The sequence below is a fragment of the Pseudophryne corroboree genome, chromosome 2 (assembly GCF_028390025.1).
Source record: "Pseudophryne corroboree isolate aPseCor3 chromosome 2, aPseCor3.hap2, whole genome shotgun sequence".
In the NCBI taxonomy this organism is placed as follows: domain Eukaryota; kingdom Metazoa; phylum Chordata; class Amphibia; order Anura; family Myobatrachidae; genus Pseudophryne; species Pseudophryne corroboree.
In genome coordinates this window covers 875,206,231-875,219,048 of record NC_086445.1, presented here as the reverse complement: position 1 = coordinate 875,219,048, position 12,818 = coordinate 875,206,231, and the positions used below count along the sequence as shown (strand labels likewise).

Here is a 12,818-nt window from a genome sequence, read left to right as displayed (position 1 = left end):
GATTAATATACATTGGCAAAACAATGCGGATGTTGAAAGAACGCATCGCGATGCATTGGTCATCCATCAAGAAAGCAATGTTTAAGATCGATCCCAGCACACCACCTGTTGCCAAACATTTTTTTGAGGCAAAGCATACCATTAAAGACTTTAAATTTATGCCCTTGGATCAAATTAAACCTTTGAAGAGGTGTGAGGATCGACAGAAGAAACTACTCAAGCGAGAATGTGAACTGATCTACAAATTCAGTTCGGTCTGTCCGAATGGTCTTAATGAGGGATTGAACTTTAATGTATTTTTGTGAGTTACAAACATTAGTGTAGTTCATAGTGGGCTGCTTGTGTGGTTTCGATCATAAATGTGTCTTGTTATTATTCTGCTTTGTAGATTATTCTATTGTATAGGAGGTAACCTGTATTGTACATTTGTATTTATTATATTGTGGTGAGAGGCTTTACTTGCACTTTTTTTAGAATGCTATTCATGGCGCCTGTCAGGCTCAGATGATCTTCAATCACCTGCACATTGCATTATCTGTAGTTCCCAATCCATCACTTTCTTATTATGTTTATGAAGACCTATAGAGGAGTTGTGTTATGGGGTGTAGTATGGTATGCCGGCGGCCGGGCTCCCGGCGACTAGCATACCGGCGCCGGGAGCCCGACCGCCGGCATACCGACAGCGTGGTGAGCGAAAATGATCCCCTTGCGGGCTCGCTGCGCTCGCCACGCTGCGGGCACGGTGGCGCGCTACGCGCGCCTTGCTATTTTATTCTCCCTCCAGTGGGGTCGTGGACCTCCACGAGAGAGAAAAAGAGTCGGTATGCCGGCTGTTGGGATTCCGACGCCGGTATACTGTGTGCCGTGATCCCGACAGTCGGCATACTGAAGACCACCCATGTTATGTATTATGATTATTATTTGTAGTGGGTCCAATGTGCCTTTTTATTAATTTTCACACTTCATATTTTCTTAATGAACACTATTAGAGGGGTACATTATTGAGGAATGCAGCATGCTGGATATGAAAATGTGCTTAATAAAGCCTAATCAGGATTCCCTTATTTTGCTACTTTGTTTACTATTTTACTGCTTGATCTACAGTTGTATTTGGACATGCGTTCTACAGCTGGTAAAGTGTGGTCCACAGGTGGTTTACGTCATGGTAGCCGCTGTGCATTATGGGACTGGAAATGCGTTCTAATGGATTCTGGCATGCGGTTCACGGCCGTGATCCAACCGCGGTGCATGAAGGAAACGGATATGCGTTCCAGCGGCCTATGGCGTGTGGTTCATCGCCGCGAGAACCGGGTGATGCACCGAACATATGAAGGGGGAACATGGGTGAGTAGCACTGAATACAGGTGTGGGGATTATGCTGCTAATGACAGGCGCCTTAACATTTATAATCTCAGCACTATGCACTTTATTTGTGAAGCTCTTGAGGAAGGTGGTAGACCACCGAAACGGCTGTTGGGCTGATGGGCGATTGTCCGCTCAGAGGACCCCGTGAGGACATGATAAGGGACATGTTTTGCTAATTTTGAACTCCAGAACTATTTGCTACTATGCTGTAAACCTTTTATGATTAACACATTGATTGAATAAGAAGTATATGTTGGACTATAAGGTGGTGTGCTGGTCTCTTTTTTTTCTGACTACTATTTGTGGACTGGAGAAAGATTGGATATGTATTTGAATATGGGACTACAGCACCTGTTTCTATTCTAAGTGAATTGAGTGCATTTTTTCTTGGCTCTTATATAAATATATATATATATATATATATATATATATATATATATTTATTTATTTATATAGATACCACGTGTGCCGGCTGGATCTGGAGGTTAGAGAACAGCGCCTACTGATGACAGCATCAGGGTTGTATCTAGGGGTCCGAGCGCCCCTGGCAAAGTAAGGGGCTGGCTCCCTCCACCCCCTACACACATTTGAAATAAGGTGTATTGGAAATGGGGCGCGGTCTTGTGGGGGAAGGGTGTGGACACCAGGGCCGTAACTACGTGTGTGCCAAGTGGGCTTGGCACACAGCGCAGTTGCCCTGAGGGAGCACGGCCAGCGGCATGTAATGAGTCAAATTGACTCATTACATGCCTCTGAAGTCTGCGACGACGCCGCGCTGTGGAGGAGAGCTACAGCGCCGGGCAGGTGAGAAGGAAGAGGAGGGAGGGGGACTGGAGCCACAGCAGCGCTATTTCATTGGTAGTAAGCGCCGCTGCAGCATCCCCCTCTCCTTCCGTATTGGCTGCCCGGCGCTGCTGTGGATGCTGGGATGCGGTTCCTCCATCCCAGCATCCACAGCAGCGCCGGGCAGCCAATACGGAAGGAGAGGGGGATGCTGCAGCGGCGTTTACTACCAATGAAATAGCGCTGCTGCGGCTCCAGTCCCCCTCCCTCCTCCTCCTTCTCACCTGCCTACACCGAGGGAGCTGCACGAGGAGCCTGTCAGCGGGGAGATGGTAAGTATGTATCTCTCTCTCTCTCTCTCTCTCTCTCTCTCTCTCATGGGGACACCGTCTGCCATAATGTGTAAAAAGTGGGCCTGGCTGCCGCAATGTGTAAAAAGGGGGCCTGGCTGCCGCAATGTGTAAAAAGGGGGCCTGGCTGCCGCAATGTGTAAAAAGGGGGCCTGGCTGCCGCAATGTGTAAAAGGGGGGACTGGCTGCCGCAATGTGTAAAAATGGGGACTGGCTGCCGCAATGTGTAAAAATGGGGACTCGCTGCCGTAATGTGTAAAAAGGGGGACTGGCTGCCGCAATGTGTAAAAAGGGGGACTGGCTGCCGCAATGTGTAAAAAGGGGGCCTGGCTGCCGTAATGTGTAAAAACGGGGACGCTGTCTGCTGTAATGTGTAAAAAGGGGACGCTGTCTGCCGTAATGTTAAAAAAGGGGACGCTGTCTGCTGTAATGTGTAAAAAAGGGGATGCTGTCTGCCGCAATGTGTAAAAAGGGGGACTGGCTGCCGCAATGTGTTAAAAGGGGGACTGGCTGCTGTAATGTGTAAAAAGGGGGACGCTGTCTGCTGTAATGTATAAAAGGGGCTCTACCTGGTGTAGTAGCGCTACTGTGCAGCGTAATTTGAATAATGTAGACTACTGTGCACCGTAGTATGAATTGCTATTATTTTGTGGCCACGCCCCTTCCACATGAAGCCACGCCCCTATATATTTTTTGCGCGCCTACGACGCGCCCTGCCCCTATCTTACATGGGGGGGCGCCACTGTCGTTTCCTGCACACAGCGCTAAAATGCCTAGTTACGGCACTGGTGGACACAATAGTACTTCCAATTCAAATTTATGCCAAACAGTAGTGTCCCTTATTCACATTACACCGCACAGTAGTATCTCGTATTCACATGACACCATCCCTCCCCTCTAACCCTAACCCACCTTTCCCACATCCTGACCCTAAACCCCCCCAGCCTCTTCAGTGGTGCCTAACCCTTAACCCACCCTTCCTAATCTCCCTCACTGCAGCCTAACCCTAACCCTCCCACACGGCTTGCCAGTGGAGACTTTGGCACCAACTCAATCCAGATTTTGGCATTCTGCATCGCTGTCTATTTTGGGATGCCAGCATCAGCAGTCCGAGCAGTTTTGGGATGCTGGCGTCAGCTTTCCGACCGCCGGGATGCCAAATGCCGGCATCCTGATTGCATCCTGAATGAAAAGCTAATGAGATGCTGTGAGATGAGCCTCAAATAGACCCAGCCATTAACCAAACACCATTAGTTGGATGGTAGAAGTGCTTCCTGATAGAAAAAACATCAGGGTGCCATCACTTATAAGATAAAATGATCAATTATACAATTAACTGATATACCTTTCCTTGAACCTGGCCTTGAAATATATAAGATATGTATTTTCTCTATTACACTCAACAAGTTAAAGTTTTCGCTTACTACTTACTTACATCTAACATGTATGAAATGTAGTTTTCCAGGTACTACAGTCCCTTCTCCCAAACACTGCCACTTTTTTATTATCTTCAACAACTAATAAATCTATAGCACTGTGCTGTATAACAATTGCTGTGTACCTTGTGAGAGTCTTTTACTGCCGGCGCAGAGCCCGTGTCCTGCACTAGTGATCAGAACTCACGTTCCAAAAAGAATTCCAGTCCTTCTTCATTCAAACCATCATAGTCTGTTGGCTTAAGAGTTGGCTATGCTTCTTATATTTCAGATTCCTTATATAGTTCCAAATTTATGGAAACACGGACTAACATGGATGCTATTTCTCCTAAAGAAAACTGGTTTTCTCCCTTAGAATTGGACTCAGATACAGACTTTGATCCAGTTTATGACTCCACTCCCTTCCTAGGAGGGCCTTTGTCTTCACCCAGGAATTAACGTTGATATCTATGAGTTTCCAAGAGAAAAGTCCATATTATCATACAAGATATCAATTGAATATTCGTGTATCTACAATTTTTCGTACTGAACCCCTTTGTACCTCCTTTCCAAGAGTGAATTCCTATGCTGTTGTTCCAATGGATTTTCTAGATGAGGAAAATTCTGGCCATAGTAATGGTGAATGGTCCACTTGTTCTGATGACCAAAATCCTGCTTCTGAAGATGAAGATTGGGAAGACTTCTAGGAACCCAGTTTGAGTTATCCCTGAGTTCTTCCAAATTTTATGAAAATTCTTCTTCAAGAATCCCCTAAGATTCAAGATGGGTGTCCGGAGTCTACCCCTGAAGAGGGGAGCACTGTCATGAACCTGACTTTAAGTTGCCTATGTTGTAGTAACCAGCCCTGTGTGTTACCTCAGCCTTCTGTCATACAGGTCAGGATTTCCTGCAGTATACCAGTTTACTCAGCCTCTCTTTATTCTCTGACTCCAGTATCTGCTGTGCATACTAGTTTCCAAGCTGCAGCACCTTCCCAGGCTGATCGCACAGGTTCACAATCTCCAGATTGCAGCAGTGTTCTCAGAACAGCTGGTAACTATTTGTGTGCCTGAGGTTTTATTCAAGTTCCTGTGTGCAGTACTATGATATTCTCTGACATTACTGCATTCCATTAGTTTAAGCTGATCTCCACTTCACCAACCTAAGCCTCAGTCTGGCCAGCCAGTTTCCCTTCAGCCAATCACAGCCCAGCAGGGGGTTTAAAGGAAGTCCAGCTACAGCATTCTGTGCCTGTGCAACTCAGTCACAACCCTACTGTGACTACAGAAGTCTTACTTCCTGAGTTACTTCATTCACCATCTATGCACCAGGCTCTCACCGGTTCCAGAAGACAAAAAGGTATTGATGGCGCTGAGCAGAACTGTGTGTGTTTACACCCTGGGATTAGCTGCCACCTGGTGAGGAGGTAGCCAGCCTCCTCAAACAACAAAACAAATGCAGAAAATTACCAGGTCAGCGCTTAATGCCAATGATGTACACAAAAAATAATAAAACAGTTTATTAGACAAACTAAAAACATATAACAATTTAAATTGGTAAGACCGCAGCATAGTAATCATATGAAACTGAGGTATCTGAAACCTCTAAAATAAGCAATAATATACACTAATTGTAAGCACTAGAAGGCAGTCGCAAAACCTTGAATGGGAATAACTCTCTGTTTGATTTTATCTCTGTTTAAATAATTGCCCACGATATAAGCACAAAGAATCTTACACGGCCGTGCATATAAGTGTCCTTAATTAATACGGGTTCAATCACAGCTGGAAAAAGTTCATCAACTTAGAGGTCCACTAGATGTATAAACGGTGCAGAAATATGAAGTTGTATGATAACTGCTACTCACAGTATGTATAGAATTGTCCTTGCTGCACCTCATGTGTTGTATGGAGCCGCTCTATATCACCCTGTGCACGGGTGAGACATCCGTCAGCGGCAAAGTCCGTCAGTGGCACAGTCCGTCAGCGGCACAATCAAGCAGGGAGCCGCTCTCCACCGTCCGGCACAATGTAGATGCACCAGTTCGCCGTTCTGCGCCCCCAGCACAAACGGAGTAGTGCTCGGCAGGGCAGGGTATAAGGCATTCCCAGTGTAGTGGAGGAAAGTAAGTGGTGCAGTCTCATTAGAGATGAGCAATTGCCGGCCTCTACTGTCGCTATATTGACGATTTGTTCTTTATCTGGAAGGGGGATGATACCACTATCACTAACTTTGTTGAATTTTTAAACATTAATGAATATGGTTTATCCTTCACTTGCACACACCATCCTTCACAAATTAATTTTCTGGACGTTACGGTGGAGGTGATAGAGGAAAAGTTGATGGTGTCAGCTTATAAAAAAAACAGTTGATACCTGTAGTTTTATCCCATACACGAGTAATCACAAAAAGAGCTGGTTAAACAATGTACCGAAAAGTCACATTTTTAGGATTAGACATAACTCTACATTAGACTGTACATTTGCCGAACAAGCTGAGGAACTCATTACCTCTTTGAGGGAACGTGAGTACCCTGAGGATATACTGGAAGAGGCTATTGTCTATTCACGCTAGATAGGGATACAATTCTTAAAACTAATGATACACTACCAGTAATTAAGGGTGGAGATATGAATGAACATTTAGATGACACACTAATATCTAACTATTTGACAAAAAAATCAAGTAAGAAATCTAGATATAATAATAATAATAATAAGAAGAAGAAGAAGAAGAAGAAAACTCAGAAAACAAATGATTACAATTTGGCATTTAAGTCTAAATTTAATGTGAAAGCAAACAAAATCTCCTGTATAATCAAATGTAATTATAAGCTATTGATGACTGATTCGATTTTAAGTGCTACCCTCCCTGCAAATCCTACGATCATCTTTAAGAAAGCTAGAAACTTTAGAAATATACTGGCTCCTAGCTTTTTTAGTGGATCGCGTGAAAATACGGATCTGAGTGAACAGCAAGCAATAGTGGGCCCAAAAGTTATGGGTTTCTTTAGATGTAATCATAATAGATGCACAATGTGTAATCATGTAGTTAATACAATCAAGCACATTTCTGCACTGTGTTCAAAAATAGAATTTAAGATTCAATCATTTTTCAACTGTAGTTCGCACTTTGTAATCTATTTGTTGCGTTGCTCTTGTCAATTATATTATGTGGGACGCACGACTAGGGCATTAAAACTGCGATTCATGGAACATAGGAGAAACATCCTCAAAAGCTATATGAATCACAGTGTCTCACGCCACTACACAGAAGTCCATGCCAGTAATCCTGCTTCTTTGCAATTAATTGGTCTTGAACAGATCAAGGTTACCCCAAGAGGAGGGGATCGTTTTAGGACATTATGCCGTCAGGAAGCTGCATGGATCTGGAGACTGCAGACTTTGAAGCCACAAGGGCTAAATAAAACAATAGACCTTGAATTCATTTAGATGAGTGCAAGATCCATGCAGCATTGTGTGTGTGCTTTTTTTTTTTCTATTTTTCCCTGTACTAATAATTCCCATATATATATATATATTTTCTCCTTCTCTCTCATTCTTGCCCTACCCTTACTCTTTATGGCCCCTCCTGTAAATGCACCCTTATGTGGGTATATTATTTGGCCGGTGCCCACGACTGCGACCAGATTGACATTGTCTCTATATTGCTAGCGACATGTCTTCTCTAGGGTCTGCTCGCGGCTTTGGGCACTGGCTTATATGACTCTATTCTATAAACAGTTTTTTAGTTGGAGGTCATCCAAACTAACTAAATGGGAAGGCCCAAAATTTGTGATAATAAAGACATCATAGTGATGGAGTTGTTTTGTTTTCTAATTGTTTTAATTCTAATAGATATTGGTATATGTAAAGTACACTGTACCCTGCACTGCGCTAAAAAAATTTAACAAAAATATTAGAGGTTCGTGTAGTTTAGAAAATAAAGAATATAAAATAAAGATTATATTATTATGAATTTGTTATTTATAAAATTGAGTAATTATACTCTTATTATCAGAGGCTGCACTAGGCTGGAGTAATTATATAAATATAAATCTAAAAGTCTCTTATTCTGTCCGCATCGCATTAAGTATCTTGTTTTATATGAGTACTTTGTATTTGTATTAGTATAATATTATTAAGTATTTATAAATGTTATTTTTTGTTACTATTTAAATAGACCACTTTAGTGATACTCTGAGCTAAACACTGCTACATGAGAGTGATAATTGTATTACACCTGCTGAGACTCTACACACACCTGTTCTCACTAATTACAAAGGACAGGGTATAAAAGAATGAAAGAAATGCTCAGAGGAGAACACTCAGCCTCTTGTAGAAGCCGCCTGGGGTGCGGAGAAACGCGTTGAGGGTACAGAGAGAAGGGGTCGCCAATACCTCTATTGCCCACAAGAACAAGACTTTGTCCTCACAACAGCTGACTACAGCATTTGCCGGCAATTGCTCATCTCTAATGAGACTGCACCACTTACTTTCCTCCACTACACTGGGAACGCCTTATACCCTGCCCTGCCGAGCACTACTCCGTTTGTGCTGGGGGCACAGAACGGCGAACTGGTGCATCTACATTGTGCCGGACGTCGGAGAGCGGCTCCCTGCTTGATTGTGCCGCTAACTGACTGTGCCACTGACGGACTTTGCCGCTGACGGATGTCTCACCCGTGCACAGGGTGATATAGAGCGGCTCCATACAACACATGAGGTGCAGCAAGGACAATTCTATACATACTGTGAGTAGCAGTTATCATACAACTTCATATTTCTGCACCGTTTATACATCTAGTGGACCTCTAAGTTGATGAACTTTTTCCAGCTGTGATTGAACCCGTATTAATTAAGGACACTTATATGCACGGCCGTGTAAGATTCTTTGTGCTTATATCGTGGGCAATTATTTAAACAGAGATAAAATCAAACAGAGAGTTATTCCCATTCAAGGTTTTGCGACTGCCTTCTAGTGCTTACAATTAGTGTATATTATTGCTTATTTTAGAGGTTTCAGATACCTCAGTTTCATATGATTACTATGCTGTGGTCTTACCAATTTTAAATTGTTATATGTTTTTAGTTTGTCTAATAATATAATAATGTTTTATTAATTTTTGTGTACATCATTGGCATTAAGCGCTGACCTGGTAATTTTCTGCATTTGTCTCACCGGTTCCAGTCCGGTTTTACAAGCCTCACCGGTTCCAGTCCGGTTTTACAAGTCTCACCGGTTCCAGTCCGGTTTTACAAGCCTCACCGGTTCCAGTCTGGTTTTACAAGCCTCACCGGTTCCAGTTCGGTTCTACAAGCCTCACCGGTTCTAGTCCGGTTCTACAAGCCTCACCATTTCCAGTTAAGTTATACTAGCCTCACCGGTTCCAGTCCGGTTCTACAAGCCTTACCGGTTCCAGTTCTACTAGCTTCACCAGTTCCAGTCCGGTTCTACAAGACTTTCCGGCTCGGTTCCAGTCTGGTTCTATAAGCCTCACCGGTTCCAGTCTGGTTCTACAAGCCTTACTGGTTCCAGTCCGGTTTTACATGCTTTACCGGTTCCAGTCCGGTTCTACTAGCCTCACTGGTTCCAGTCCGGTTCTACAAGCCTTACTGATTCCAGTTCAACTAGCCTCACTGGTTCCAGTCTGGTTCTACAAGCCTTACCGGTTTGGTTCCAGTCTGGTGCCACAGGCCTCACCGGTTCCAGTACAGTTCTACTATTCCTCACTGGTTCCAGTCTGGTTCTACTAAGCTTCACCGGTTCCAGACCAGTTTCACCAAAGTCTCACCGGTTCAGTGTGGAATTTCAAGGTCTCATCCCAAGTGTCATCATTCCGGTTCCAGCCCGGTCAGCATTCCAGTACGGCATCTATTCAAAGTGTCATCCGGTTCTAGCCCAGTCAGCACTCCAGTCCGGTTTTAATCCAATTCAGCTCTGAACCCCTTCACAAGTGATCCAGCATCTCTAATACCACCAATTGCAACAGCTTTCCAGAGATTCCTCGAGCTTAAACATTACAAGGTAGTGTTCACTGCCACCACCCATTCATGCGAAAGAGGCGAGCTATATTCAACCTCCTTGCTCTATTCCAGTTCCGGTGTCCACAAATCCCTCGCCAAAGGTGTGGGAGAAAGGTACGAATTAGAATAATAATTTCCTTTTTACAGATAACTTGATCTCAACTTGGCCATTCGTGACAGAGGATCCGGCACAGGAGCAAAAGCCAGGACCAGCAGAGGACCCGGGACCAATGCTGAGAAATAACATCTCATCTAAGCTTTAAGGACTGCAAGTTGACAGGTCTTTTCAACAAGCTGGTATACGTCACTTTGCAGCCATTTGGGGATACCCGTCATGTGTTGAATGTCTATATGGTTTTATATTATATTCTAGTTACCAGCACGTCAAAATGACGGAAAAACGTAGACAGTAATGTCAGCGCTTGTGGCTGTGCATGCCCAAACAGAGCAACACTTGAATTGCTCCGTCTGGCGTAGTCTAGTGGCCACCGGCACGCAAGACACTTTAATTCCCCCCCGTAGAGGTGAGGAGCAGAGGCAGCCTTTTATTATATAGGATTTTATTGAACAGTGCTTCACTATATAATTTTTTCCCTCTATTTGCACATGCATATGCACTTATGAGTAGGTTACACTGGAATAATACTGCATAAAGGTTTGGTGAACACCACATCCAAGTCCGCTGTATTAACATACTAGTTTCAGAAGTCAAGCTAGGAATGGCACTTGCTTCAGAAGTAAGGCTGGAACCGACGCTTGCTTCAGAGGTCAGGCTGGAACTAACGCTTGGTTCAGAAGCTGGACCGGAGCTGGCAGGAGTGAGTAGTAGGACTCGGGTAACCAGCTGCAATCACTGAGTGCAGACAGCTGTAGAGTTAGTTGCTGACTGAAGGAACTGAGGCACTAGATGACAACCAAACAGGAGCTGGCTGTGACCTGTAGTTCCGCAAACAGTGTCTGCAAGTACCGGAGCACTGGCAATACTGGATAGCACTATTACTGCCTGGAACCTAAAGTGCAAAACTCAGGAACAGAACTGCTAACAGGTTACTAAAATACAGGAACTTGGAGCCTAGGAACGTAGCTAGGACAAGCAACGTTGTTCAGAGCATGCCGAGTGTCAGTTTAGTCCTTCTGTACCCCCTGTTTAGCGGTGATTGAAGGAACGAAGCAGCTGACTGGAGTGGAGCTTGTGATTGGCAGAATCACAGTCAGCTGACTGCGATCAACATGGCGGCACCCAGCACCAGCAGATAGCGGGAAGGATCACAGGGTACACAGAGAAAATCAGGGTGCACTGTGGGCAGCAGCAGGCTCTGGGGACTGAGAGCAAATGCACCCACATGATCTCTGCAGAGCAAATCCAGCACTACTATTTGGTCTGTGAACACTGCTGCAATGAGGAATCTGCAGAGAAGAACTTACAGGTCAATAATGAGCCTGGAAAGAAACTCTGCAGTTAGTAACACAGGGGTCTTCTTGGATGGAGATTAAGCAGAAGGAGATAAAGTACCAGCCAATCAGCTCCTAACTGCCATAGCGAAGGCTGGGTTTGAAAAATTACAGTTACCAGCTGGTTGGCTGGTACTTTATCCCGGTCCACTTCATCTCCATCTCCAAGGCTTAGTAACTAGTTCCCACAGTCTCTTGCTTCGAATGAAGGTGTTGCAGTTTGGAAACTTGTATACTCAGCAGATTACTGTAGCCAAAGTATGAAAGCAAAAGTCTGTATGAAAGTGCAAGAGCAGAACTGAGTGAAACTCTGAGGACACTGTAGGACAGGTGGCTGAGGTAAGTCACAAGACAAGTTACTTGAACATGGGAGAATTAAGTTAGGATCATGACACTGGGATTGCATAGTGTATCTTTTTTGAGCTGTGCATGTTTAGAAAATTAGTAGTGCATGCAAATGCGAGAATGCAGGGCGGAATGCATTCCAAACATATCTACACCAGATAGGTGGAAACGGTGTGTGATGGAGCGTCCTCATGTAAGCATATATAAGCCTGTTAGGAGATGTAAATTTTGCACCTATTATGGGACAGGTGATGGTACTCACTGATGATGATGATGATGATTATGGCTAGTAAACCAGGAGCATGTAATGCCAATGTACAGGTTCATGATGTGCACTGCTGATCATACATGGTGCGGAAACACGATCTTGTGCCATGCACTTTTTGTGGGGGTATTGCATTTTCATTGTAGGTCATGGGACGCTATGGGTGATGTCATATGGTTACATCCTCCGGCACAGGAATGTTTACAACCATCCTGGATTTTTCTAAGCAAACTTTCACATATCTTTGGCTAAATGCAGTCAGACTGTGACTTGGCTGGTACTGTATGAAGTCACACGAGTTATTAATGAGGCATCTCATCTCAACCATTTGTTATGCCTGTAAAAAAAAAAAAAAAAATATTTGAAGGGACAATACAGCCAGTCATAGAGGAAGAGGCACTACTCCTCCCTTTGTTGAACATTTCCCCTCCTCACCCCATCATACTGTCTTTCAGCTGTTGGGTGTTGAGTTATTTTGCTTGAATGTTGATAGCAGCAGCTGTTACTGCAGCCGTAGTCTCCTGCAACACACACACACGATAGACCCCTTCGTCAGTTTCTGACAGAGCAGAGAGCAGGCAGCTCAGCACTGGACAGAAGAAGTGCATGCTAGCTGTGCACACAGGCTCACCCAGGCAAGAGGAGCAGATACCCCACAGCCACCTCCTGGCCAGGATATAAGAAAAAGGACATACAATCACTAGTGCCCTAACATCTGTCAGGAGCTGTCATCCACCCCAGTGATCAAGGTAAGACAGTTGTCATTTACTTAGCAGTACCAAGCTGTACCTTTACTATAGTGTCATGTTATTGGACA

At 44.3% G+C, this 12,818-nt stretch overlaps 1 protein-coding gene across 2 annotated transcripts in view; it reads left to right on the top strand.

The window, feature by feature from the left end:
- Positions 1 to 12,439: 12,439 nt before the first annotated feature.
- Positions 12,440 to 12,818, top strand: part of CORO6 (coronin 6) — a 258,150-nt gene continuing 257,771 nt past the window's right edge. The window contains exon 1 of one of the 2 annotated variants that reach the window (XM_063955951.1): positions 12,440 to 12,750. The gene's annotated coding sequence lies outside the window, so the exon portion shown is untranslated. The remainder of the gene's footprint in view (positions 12,751 to 12,818) is intronic. The other variant, XM_063955952.1, reaches the window with a different exon arrangement.